The sequence below is a fragment of the Corylus avellana genome, chromosome 2, assembly GCF_965113065.1.
Source record: "Corylus avellana chromosome 2, dhCorAvel1.hap1.2, whole genome shotgun sequence".
Lineage (NCBI taxonomy): Eukaryota > Viridiplantae > Streptophyta > Magnoliopsida > Fagales > Betulaceae > Corylus > Corylus avellana.
The window spans coordinates 31,735,934-31,747,264 of record NC_142491.1 but is presented as its reverse complement, the minus strand read 5'-3'; the positions used below and the strand labels follow the sequence as shown (position 1 = coordinate 31,747,264).

General features: G+C 36.2%; 1 pseudogene across 1 annotated transcript; it reads right to left on the bottom strand.

Moving 5' to 3' along the window:
- Positions 1-323: 323 nt before the first annotated feature.
- LOC132166137 (eukaryotic translation initiation factor 3 subunit D-like) lies at positions 324-4,335 on the bottom strand (annotated as a pseudogene). The gene is made up of 3 exons (XR_015911523.1): positions 4,225-4,335; positions 1,374-2,675; positions 324-555 (listed from the first exon to the last, which is right to left on the bottom strand). The product of XR_015911523.1 is annotated as a eukaryotic translation initiation factor 3 subunit D-like (transcript).
- Between the last annotated feature and the right edge of the window lie 6,996 nt (positions 4,336-11,331).

The following is an 11,331-nucleotide window of genomic DNA, read 5'->3' as shown; positions in this document are numbered from 1 at the left end:
TGATTTTGAGAACCAATTGTTATTTCAAAGTAACTTATCATAAATAAATTAAAAATAAAAATAAAAAAGGAAAGAGAGAGAGAGAGAGAGATGCATTTTAAAAAGACCTAATATGTAAACAATGTGAATATTCAAGCAATTATGCTTATGATAGCGCTCCGGTCTTTTCTTATCATCTTTAGTTTTAATGTTAAAAAAAAATATAATATTAAAAATTCAGGTGCATTTCACATGTTATTAAAAAAAAAGACATTATTTTTATAAATTGGCTTGAAAGAAGTTCCTCCAACCCAATTTGAAAAAAAACTCTCGACGGAGAAACCTTGTTGGTATTATCCTATTCCCAACAATCCTTTCAAATAAATATTAATTAAATCTGCTAAAGTACTCCAAAAGGCCAACCTATAAAAGCTCGTGTCCTTCTGTTAAATTGCAAAGCAATTTGCAAACAAAGGGGGGAAAAAACAGTGCCGATGAGCACAAAATCTGCTTCTCCCACTGCAATGTCGGTGACAATCACTTCTTCCTTGTCGATCGGTACAAGACTGTTTTGATCTGCAATCACCAATCAACATAATTGTGTTCTGGAATATATGCAAATCAAGACAAATTCGCTTGGAGATAACATGCAAGATAAGCTTCAATTTGTTTGTGTTGCTTTAAAATACTATGCAAATTATCCCAGAAACAATAGAATTTATAATCTATAGAGATTGTCTATTAACACCCTAGAAGCATGTCACTCAATGAAAATCTACTAAATGTGCAATTTGTTTCCTAATTTTTTATTTTTTTTTTATTGATGGGAAACCTCAAAGGCAGGGCGACTTCGTGTACCCACTCTCAAAGGAGAAATCTCGGACCCGTGCAAGACGCCTATACACACTCAATTCGGGTAAGACTCAGCTTTGTTGCGGACATAACCCCAGAGAATTATTTGTACTCAAAGGAATTCAAACCTTAAACCTAATGGAGATGCCACCAAGTATTTGTTTCAATAAAAGATATTTACAGCCTTAGTAGAAGCAAGGAGTTAAACTTTATATATATAAACCACTAGTACTATTAGGCCACATAGATTGAAACAAGTTTCATGATCCTATATTTTCCATTAGACATGAAAGCATTAATTAATACCTACTGCACCCACTCTATGCTAACACCAAGTGTCGACAGGGAAATTCCATATAAATCATGAGACCAATAAGCCATTGATGAAGAGATTTCCGAGTTACCACAATTACATCATAATCATCTAAAATGAAATTAATCTTTTATGACCATGCGATGAAATAACTATGATTTTTCCATACTGTGTACGTGCGCTAACCACAAAATCCTTAAAAGAGAAAAATTATCAAACTACCACGTACAGAAGGATAAGAGAATTTTGCCAACTTATTTGCGTTGTTCTTCAACTCGGTGGCCAATACCGCACCTCTTTGAGTCTCAAGCTTCCGCCTCCAATCGAATTCGTTAAGCACATTTAAAGTGAGGAAGGACCTCAACCACACTCTGAACCTCGAACCGTGCCACCAAGTACATATCGTTGTCAAGCTTCCACCGCCTGTACCTGTACCCCATAGAAGCGACCTCTTCTGCTTCATTTGCAAAGGGGTTGGGCTTATCAAAGGTCACCTTGTTCCCATCCCTAATCAAGACCTGCTGAGAGAAATTCTGGTTGATGTAGACACCTTCAATACTGAGTGAATATGCAGAGTTGATATCGTCCTTGGCCTCTGGCAATGGCTCCTGTGAGGTCTAATGCACCGAGAGCAGACTGAGCTGCAAGCTATCCCTCTTGTCAAAGAAAAGCTTATTTCCAACCCTCTGAACGACGATGTCCCAAGAGTAAACTGACCTCGGTGTGCACATTAGTGTGGAGAGGATTGCATCAGTGGCAAACACTGTGGCATTGTCCTCATTGGCAAGGCGGCTGATCACCGGATCATCGGTAGTGGTGACCTTGAAGAATTTCCGATTCTTGAAACACTCAAGGTGGCGCTCGTTCTTCGGGGTAATGCGGTCATAGGAGCAGTCATAGAACTCGAGCGCGCCACAAAGAAGGAGGTCCTCAGGTTCAGGGACAGAGAAGGAGAGCTTGGAGAAGGTGGAGAAGGGGATCTGGTCCAGCATGTTCCACTCGGGCTGGATGTCGACAGAGGACTTTATGACAGCAGCCTCGCGGCGCTGTGTATTCGTGCGGTTCATGTGGTAGAGGCGGTCGCGGGAACGCTCCTTCTCGGCCTTGCACTTGCAGGCCTCCACCTCTTCATCATGGCACTGGGGGAGCTGGCGTTGCTGCTGAAAACGCCATTTTGGGCCAAATCTAGGCTTCGGCAGTGGCTTTTCATCGACCAAGTGGAAGGAGGAGTCATCTTCCCCAAGGGCTGGGAAGGACTCATCATTGGAGAAGTCGAAGACAGATCGAGTCTAAGGGGTTCGTGGGTCGGGCGTTGTTGAAGTTCCAAGTCCAGTCAGCGACCCGACCAAGCTTATTGGAGCGGGAGAAGGGGGCAAAGGGGCCATTCAGAGGGAAATTGTTGGTGTCGGTGTTGCCGAAAATGGCCGTGTTGGTGGAATCGGGGGCGCCCCACCCATGGGGGTTGAATGGGACTGCTCCAATTTCAAGGATTCCAACCATGGTGAAGGATAGGGTTTTCCTGGTGTTGGATCTGTATGCAATGATAATAGCTAAATTAGTTTATGCAAACCCTAGAATAAAAAGGTTCCAGACAGCTAAATCCAAAATAATGCATGAAAACGTACAGGTGCAAAGAGAAACATGTAGAAAACCAACTCAATAAACTACACGTGAAGAAAGTGTCTCGATAAATTAAATTGCCCCCATTCTCATTCTCTGTAACAACCATGAGAAGCTAGCAAACTACTAGATCTATCATTAACTTTTGCCAAACAAATGGCTATCTCAATTTCTTGTAAAATGATCAAACATTTGGACTTGTATTTTCTATTATTTTCAGCCCACCCTTGTGCGTCATCATAAATAAGACACAATACGCAGATTGCAGTATGATAAACATCGAGAACAATTCATAATCTGTCTTACTGAATTGCAAATGAAAGATCGGCACCATCTACAGAAAACAGGAGGAAAAAAAAAAGGCTGAAGGAAAAATTCAAATCCAAAAGAAATTATTGATTCAAGATAGAACCAAAAACTTTCAGAGTTAAACATTGATGTCGGCTTAGAAGAAAATACTAATTTACATTCAAAATTGAGATTTTCTTTACGTTTATTTTGAATACCCATATGTTTCTAAAGATGTAAAACAATAGATTCCATGATTCAAACTTTTATTATGCCCAAATGGGAGAAAACAGATTCAAATACAAATTTCAATTCTGTTTAAACAATATATGTATACAATGTTAGCAATGACCCAACATCCGCAGAGGCAGTGGGAGCCTTTAAAAACTTTTCAAACAAAGTAATAATGAAAAAAATGCTCGTTTATTATAATCATTCAGTAAGAAAGCACCCAAGTAGGAACCCATTTCGGTGAGACCAAAAATTGGTATAGGCAATGATCCTAATCGCAAACAATAGCATACCAACACCAAATGTGAAGGAAATGAAATGATCCTACCTACAAATATTGTTTTAATTTAGCAGGGCAGCATCATGTACTGAATATATAATATAACTAGTTCAGGAATTAGACACTGATAGCCACAAATCAGTCAACGTACAAAAGATGAGTGCTAATTAAACTCATGCGTTCTTTATATAAAGCACAAATTCCCCTGGCTCACAACTATTGAGGTCACTCTCATAGGATAGACATGGTATTGGTAGCCATACCACCACAAAAGAAATATAAATACCTATCAACAAATAGCACGGCTAAATCCATCCCTCCCCCGCTGAAACACCTAGAAGATTAAAAACAAGGACCAATTCAAAGGCATTCACATCTCAATACGCAGGTTATTTCCCCCATTACCCATTTCACCACCAAAGCTATTCAATCTCACCTCCACAAATCCAACAAGAAAAATAAAAATAAAATAAGAAGAACAGCACCATGGCCATTCGCCCTGCTACTCCCCCTTCTAGGAGGATGTTGCCATTTTGTAAGAAAAATAAGATATAAAAGAACAGACCCACAAATCCAATGCCTAAAATTCCACACACACACACAGTCACAGAGCTTAAACACAATAAATAAAACAATTATAATTCAGGTAAAATAAACTTACTTTAATCAAATAACTTCAACCCAAGCATTAAACTCAGCCAGGCGAGGACCAAGAGTACGGGTTGGGTAAGAAGCGAAGAGATGATTCTGATGATACGTAGGAACACAGAGAGTTGTTTTTGAGTTTTGTAACAGTTATTATTAGAAAATAATAATCGTGATTTTCAAATGGAGAATAAATCTTTTGTTCTTTTTTTAAAAATATTTCTTAAACCCAAATTCGTATGGATTCGGCTTTAAAAAACTAGGGAAAAGTGTATATATATCTTAAATTACTATTATTCAAAAACAATTACAACAACAAAAAACGAAAAAAAAAAAAAAAAAAACCTCAGCACCCTTGCTTTAAATCAATATAAATTTAAAAAAAAAAAAATTATGGAGGATATTTTTATCATTAAAGACTAAAGAGGACATTGATTTTTTTGCTGGTGTAGAAGAGACATTAACATAATTGGTAATTTAGGCAATATTAAGTTATTAACAACGGGTTGGTAGTTTGAAGAGATACATGTACTTTTTTTTTTTTTTTTTTTTAAAGTCCACTTAACCCCCCTTAAACTACCACCACAATGACAATTTACTTCACAAACTATCAATTACGACAATTTACATTTTAAACTATCAAAATAATGACAATGTACCCCTCAATGCTAACAAAATGACGAAATTACTTCTATAAAATTTTCAATAAAACAAAAATACCCTTAAAATTTTGAAAAAAAAAATTAAAATTTAGTATTTTTATTTTTATAATAGTAAGGGTAATTTCGTCATTTTTTAAATATATTGTTCATTGTAATTGTTTTGATAGTTTAGGGGGTAAATTATTGCAATTGATAATTTGGGAGGTAAATTGTTATTGGGAGTAGTAGTTTGAGGGGGTTAAATAGACTTTACCTTTCTTTTTTACATGTTCACACAAAGAGATGAAATGATTCGATTTAATAACTTTCACTTCATAAAGCGTGGTCTCCATCCGATTGAGCTATTCCTTAGGAACTAGGTGATATATATGTACGTGCACTTTTTTCAAAAGACTATAACTAGTTTTTTTAACTGCCCATATTTAATTTCAGGTATAAAAAATCAAATCAAATCTAACCAAAAAAAAAAAAAAAAAAAACTACAACACAACTTAAGCCATATCCAATACAAATACCCATCATAAAAAGTTTGACATTTGAATAGTATTTGACTATTTGTACCCTTCTTTTAACATGAAATGATTCTATTTTGATACGAGAGACCCTACTATGCGGTCGATATGCAATTCCAACCTTTTGCAGCACTTAATGGTTGATTGACACGTCACCTTATTGCACAAATACACAATATAACTAAAACACCTAATACATTTTTCTGTCTCTTTAATAAATCGAAAATACTCTTCCTGTTCTCTTCCTCTTCTCTCTGAAAAACCATCTCTTTCATCTGAACGGCTCTCCCTCTCTAAACATCTCTTTCTGAAACACCATTCCCACCTTTTTCATCTTAACATCTCTTTCAAAAAAAAAAAAAACATCTCTCCCTCTCTGGAGTTTTCGTTCGTGGTTTTCGAATTTGCGGTGCACATGAATGGGTTTCGTTTATTTTTCCATGTACAAAATGGGTTGCGGCGCTGTGGCGCACACGATGGGGTCTCGCCAGACCCATTGCGCCATGGGTCTGGCAAACGCCCATCAGCATTCTGGGTACCGGTTGGGTGGCAGTAGTGTTCTGGGTTGGTGTTTGGCGTTCTGGGCGGCAGCAGAAATGTTCTTCGTTGATTTTGTTGGGTCTCTCTTGATTTGGAGTTTGGGTTTTGTTTTGGCTGATTGGGGTTGTTTTTTTTTTCTGTTTTTTCTAGTTTTTTTTCTGGTTTGGCTGAACGCCTAGCAGGACTGGTTTGTCTGGTTTTTTCTGGTCGGTGACCAAGCAGGACCAGCCAATTTTTTAGTTTCAAAGGGATTGTCATATGTATTAGCCATTTTTCTGAGTTGATTTGAGTTAAAACCACACTCATTAGGCAAACTCCAAAACCAAATTACAGCAAAACAGCCACACTCATTAGGCAAATTACAGCAAAACAGGCTTGAGCAATGTCTTTCTCATTCATCATATATTTGATTAAGGATATAAATGTTTAAAAGCTTACCAAGTGGTTAACTTTCTTGCTCCCTAACTTCATACATTCTTTAGATTTCAACAAACCCAAAAGACTTTCTTTAAAATTTTGAATAATAACAAAACTGTGTGAGCAAAGATCCATTCTTTTAATCTAAAAATGACTGTCATTACGAAGGTAAAAATTGACCCACTAAATTTAATCTATCAGTATCAAATAGAAGCAAGTCCAAGCAATAATCATTCAACAAAAATTGAAAAATTGAAAAAAAAAAAAAAAAAAAAAAAAAAAAAAAAAAAAAAAAAACTAAGCTTGGGCAATGAAACAAACCAAACAGGATAACTGCCAAAAAAAAAAATTGTAACAAGCTCACCTTGCTGGAATGAACAAGCCAACAAACAAAACGATTTGGTGTTGGGTAGTGGCGGCGATAGCAATTTGGCATTGGGTAGTGGCGGCAGCGTTGGGCAGGGGTGGCAGCAAATAGGAAGGTGTAGTGTTTTAAAAATGGTTCTATTAAGAGTTTTTGTTCCAGTGTTTTGGTTTCTATTTTATTAAGTGCATCTAGCTTAGGTGTAGCTATTGTATTAGTTGCTGCAAAATACACCTTTTGCAGCTGGACCGCGCAGGAGGTTTATTCTTTTGATACCCCGTAGATTTTCTTCCTTACACGAAATAGAATAAATTAAGAAAAGATAGGTATTTTTTTTGTCCTAAGTTAATATTATTTTTTAAAAAAATTGACCCTATTTCTCTTACCTGATTCTTAAAAAATAATATTCATTAAAAAAATTGACACTTATTTTTCTTATCTGATTCTTAGAAAACAATATTTATTTAAGACCAAGAAAACACCTCACATTTTCCATCAAGAAGTAGTATAGGAATATGGTTGTCAATTTATCATGAATTGAAAAAAAAAAAAAAAAAAAAAAAAAAAAACATTCTAATATAAAAACCAGACACCATATTTAAAACAAATTAACAACAGTAGTATATAGCCAAAGGAGAGCAGAAATTGGTACTTCATACGGTAATAAACACTAAAAAAAAAAAAAAATTGATGGATAGATTAGAGTCCATGTGCTCCTAATGTAGAGCTAAGTATGACTACTATGAAATATGCAATCACATACGAGTACCTCTCCTTTAAAAAAAAAAAAAAAAGCGACCACAAATTAGCACTAATGCTAATTGGGCCTTTCCTAGGGTCGATCTCAAAAAATGCAATTTTAAAATATAATTTTTAGAAACCCAGTTAAACGTTGGGCAAAATCATAATTCGACATTTAATATCATGGTTGGGCTTTTTAAAATTGTGTATTTCAAAACATGCAATCTCAAACAATTCATTTTTTGCGATTTAATTTAAAATCACACATTTTATCTATGAAATCGCAACGTTAAACGCACATTTAGCAACACGTCGCTTGTATTATTGTATTGCTCTCTCACGATCCGATTTTTACAGTAATTTGGCGCTTTTTTTTTCTTTTTCTTTTTCTTTTCTTTTTAGGTTGTTGAGAGTTGTAATTCAATAAACCTTAAATTGCCAAAAAAAATAAAATCAACAAACCTTAAAAATTTATTTCAATAAATCGTATATTATACACTAAGGGATAGTCTAATATGAACTCCTAGTATACAAGTGACACTTCTTCTTCTTGTTCTTTTTTATTTTAGTTTTTTTTTGCTGGAAACAAAACAAGACAACTTGAAATTATAAGAGCACTATTTGCAACTTCACCAAAACTATTTTTTGGTTATTTTTGTGAGCCAATTTGGTAAAAAGCCTTAAAACCTTCATTTTTAGCCATACCAATTTGACCCAAAAATAAAAAATAAAAAAAAAATAATGAGTGAACAGTACTCACAATTAGAGCATTTTAGCAGCCTCACCAAAATAACAAACAATACATTTTTCTCTATTTTAACTATTCACTTTTTTAGTGCATCCTCAACGGCCTCACTATTTTAACAATTCACTTTCACTATTCTATTTAAATATTTTTTTTTCAAATATTTGTTTATTATTTCTTTAACTATTAAAGGAAGAGAGAGAAACAAAACAAAAAAAAAAGGGGAAAGAGAAAATCATTTTTTTATTCATTTGGTGAGTGAATAGTACTCACTATTTTTCACTCAATATTTTTCTGATAAAGTTTCTAATAAATCCCTGAGTCAACGCATGAAAACAAACTCTCTCAACTTTTTTTGTTTTTTTGAATTTTTACTACTTGGGTCAATCAAAAAGGTGAGACCATTGCATTTTCTCCCAAATGATTAACGTTCGTCTATCCTTAACTAAACGCACCATTTTGGTATATTGCCATCTCAGTCCAAGGTTTGATCCTGCATGTCACAGTCAACATGTAGGATCAAAACGCACTGTTTTGGAATTAGGGGCAAAAAGATGCGTTTTATTATAAATGCGTAGCAGGTACATGGGGGAATTTATCTTGAAACCTAGGTCTTTTATCAAAAATCTCCAAAGCAGCACTCACACTCCCATCTTAGGCTAGGGTTCCGTTCACATTCCAGTCGTCCACACTCACACGCTAAAAGCGTTTTGAAAGGAAAAGAAGAGGGTTCGTTGCCAAATCGTGGATTTGTTGTCATTGTTGATTCTGCAAAAGCATTGGGTTCATTGCCAAATATTGATTATGCAAAAGCAGTGGGTTCAAGTCGAAGGTAATTTGTGTTAAATCGTGTTTGTTGATTCTGCCAAATGAAAGTCTTGTTTGTATTTTATACTGTGTGTTGCCTTTCCGGTCAATGCTTTTTGGTCGGTTTTGAAGTAAGAAAAACTATTTGTTTGAACTTTATTCCCTTTTTTCATTGTAAACTTTTGGGGTTTAGTAGTTTTTTCCATAATAGCCTAGGTTTGTTCCTTTGTGGGTTGTGTTTTGTTCCCAATGTCGTCTTTTGACAATTGGTTGTGGGTCAAGCGTGTTGAAAGGGTTGGGAGTAATTACAACCAAATTTTGTGTTATTTTGATAGTTGAGAGATCTTTATATGAATAAAGTAACTCGTGCACATGGGTTGTGTCATTGTCTATTGCATTTGTGGTTGACAGCATATTTATTTAGTCCACTATTTACCACGTTTTTATAGCAATCATGGTTCAATGCTTGTCAAGATATGCAACATTTCTACTGTCTTTCATGCAGTGTTGGCATGTTCACAATGCAAATTTTTTTATTTTTTTATTTTTTTTATTATTATTATTATTATTATTTTTTTTTTTTAACTCTAATTGTACTGAGAACTCTCTTTACTTCAACTTATATTGTAACTAAGGTTAATTATGCTCTAATCTTTGCCACATATATGTTGGTCAATGTAACCATTCACCATGGTGGGTATAGTGACCCAAATAATTAACTAGGCATAAGACAGCTTAATTACAGGGTTAATTAGACTTTGGGTCACTAGAGACACATAGATGGGTATTTTTGACATTTTTTAGTTTCAGGGCTACAGTACACAATCACTTGCGTGGGGGACCACACGAACGCTTGTCTGACAATAGTACACGAGCGCTCGTAGGGGGGACCAGGCCGAGCGCTAGTTAACTTTTTGTTGATCGATGGTTTTTACCCGCGCATGCCACCTGTAACTCAAAAACCCTTGGATAAACAGTGCACGAGCATGGACCACCCGAGCGCTCGACCCCTAAGTACACGAGCACTCACCCCTTTTCAGAGTACACCTGCAGTGCCCTCAGCTTCTCTCCCTCTATTTAAACCACCCCTACACCTCTAAACCTCCACTTTCGCCTCTAAAGCTTAAGAGAAGCTCTGTTGGTTTGATTCTTGAGGGTTTTGTGAGATTGTGAGCGTTTCTTTAGTGTCCTTGGTGAAGGAGGAGGTGCTTCTTGGAGGACTTGCTTGTTGACGTAACCTCAGCCCTTTTCCTTTTTGTTTTGTTAGGTTTTTATGCTAATTCTTGTTTTCAATCGTTTAGATGGTTGTTGTGTAGAGGTTTAAGCTTTAATCTCATTTTAAGTTTTCTCTTCCGTTTAGGCTTAATCTTATCATTTGGAGATGTTGCTTTAGATGAGATAGGTTAAAAACCCTTTATGTGGCCTTAGGACGAATCGAGGAAGGCTCAGGAGGCATTTGGACCAAATGAGGTTCTACCTAAACCTCACTGGCCGAAAGCTCGCCCCTACGGCCGAGCGCTCGACCAGGGACGTTCAGGGGAAGGCCTTTTTGGCCAAGCAACCTACGACCCTTGTTCTTGAGTCTTAGATTCGTTTTAGTTGGACTTAGGACTAATAAAAGGTTTTCAACAGATTTGGAGAACCTAGATCGTTTGGAGGATTACTCGAAAAACTTGTTCAACCCAAGTGAGTTACTCACATAATGCTCTCCATTTCTTTTCTTGCATTGCACAACTATTTTGTGTACCAAAACATGTATATTTACAACTCTCATGAAACATATTTTCTGCTGCATTATGAACTCTAGCAATTGTGAAAATGTGCTACTTAACAAGATAACAAAAATGAGACTTGTAAAAGCATGCATGCAAAATACGAACAAGATTAATTGCATCGTATGACATGGTACACCGGTACATGCGGGATAACGGCCATAGGCTTACTATATATGTTAACTTTATGGTCAAAAGTGTGTGTTGATATATGAGCCTGGGATCCAATTGTTATTTCGTGACCAACGCAGCCTTATAGGGTGGGTATCTACAGGACGTACATCACTAGTAGCGTAGGCCACCCGTGGTCGGACTCAGTCGGGCTACTAGTATTATGGACGATAGCATACAATGAATAATTGCGCGGTTTAGCTAGCGTAGAGGAGGATACCTTCGGACCAGATCATGGTGGTTGCTCAAGACCTGATGCAGGTCATTTTTTAGGATATGGACCTAGTATGGTTGAAGTCAATGTTGGATGATAGAGGACCCCCACAGGCAAAGATGATAGAGATAGTGATCGTGCTTGCACTACTTAAGATTAGGCGTTAATCTATTTTGTT